This window comes from Taudactylus pleione, unplaced genomic scaffold (assembly GCF_031769625.1).
Source record: "Taudactylus pleione unplaced genomic scaffold, aTauple2 ptg000040l, whole genome shotgun sequence".
NCBI lineage: Eukaryota > Metazoa > Chordata > Amphibia > Anura > Myobatrachidae > Taudactylus > Taudactylus pleione.
Genome location: NW_028284442.1, coordinates 16,965,229 through 16,966,701, shown reverse-complemented (window position 1 = coordinate 16,966,701; position 1,473 = coordinate 16,965,229). Strand labels below are relative to the sequence as shown.

General features: G+C 46.7%; 1 pseudogene; it reads right to left on the bottom strand.

Annotated features, from left to right (window-relative positions):
- Positions 1-983: 983 nt before the first annotated feature.
- Positions 984-1,103, bottom strand: LOC148538380 (5S ribosomal RNA; annotated as a pseudogene).
- Positions 1,104-1,473: the final 370 nt, after the last annotated feature.

The window sequence follows — 1,473 nt, the reverse complement described above, 5'->3', positions numbered from 1 at the left end:
TCTTTAACGGATAGTCGCTCTTCTGGCGAGAGACAGATCATCTGTGCTTTTATTTGGAACCCCGACCGTACCCTGACCGGGCAAATAACAGCTCCTGACAGAGAAAGACTGCCCTGAAAACCGGCTTCAAATCTCTTATCAGTGGAACATTTAAAGGCGAATGCCAATGGTACTGGAAAGGGATAAAAGGCCTCAACCTTTCTGGTAATATGGATTTTTCTGCCTGGAGAAACTCCATACTATGTTCCCTGCAACCCCTGGTATCTCAAGTGGTCTCCCATCCAAGTACTAACTGAGCTCAAAGCTGCCTAGCTATCAAGATCAGACCATCTTGGGCATGACCAGTATGGTCTGGCTGTAGTCAGATTCGGGAGGCTTTCACAACTTTCTGGCATTAGAACACTGGAGCCTCGCCTTATACCGGCTCCACAAGCCTAGCTTTGGTCCCTCTGATCAGAGAGGAGACTTACTGTTGGAAGACGGTGTTGGAAGTGACTCCTGGGAGGAGATCCGTGTGTCCCTAAACACCAGAAGATGTACCAGAATCTGAGATTGGACGGAGCGTGAGACCGACCGCCTTCTGATTCTTTTGGCTGTACTAGCCTAGCTGCTTGCCATAATTGCTGGAAAGCTGCTAAGGATGAAGTCACTTTGACCCGAGTGAGCACACATGTCCCTCCAGGACAGATGCCTAGGAAGCCTAAACATGGTAGGTTGCAGCTGCTGAAGATACCTTAATATCAGGGTTGGCGCAGGAGTCACCAACCTGCACTATGATCTGGTAGATTTGACTACTGTGGTGACTCTTTAGAACAGTGACCACTACAACCCATTTATATTAAGTCCAGTGAGGACACCCCCATCACCCCTCTCTGTGGCCTGGCACGCGTAAGGGGCCGACGCCATCTGGTCCTTTGGCTGCAAAGACCTAGCAGCCTGTACTAATTGTTGAACGGCTACTAAAGATGCTCTGCCTTAACCACTGCCTACAGCACCTGGTATTCCCAGGTGAGTCTCCCATCAAGGTACTAACCAGGACCAACACGGCATAGCTTCCAAAGTCAGAGGAGATTGGGCATGTCCAGTGTGGTATGGCTGTAGGTAAAATGTAGATTCATGATGGAAATAGAGGGCATAATCATAGGAGCTGCTGCTACAGATCACACATGAGACCAGCTCAGGGGGGTCCAGTCATCTGTCTTACCTTTTCATTGGACATACAAGGTTTATCCAATGTCTAGTATTAATGTGACCACCATTTTACATCCAATGTACCCACGTATCTTTGTAGCGGGTTACATGAGGAGAAACAGTAGTGGTAGACTTATGCTGACAAGGCAGTATAATACAGCAGATTCCATAAGCCACATGTAATGCACATTATACATAATTATATATACACATATACATACATACACACATATATACATACACACATACATACACATATATCCACTGTTCATACACACTAAG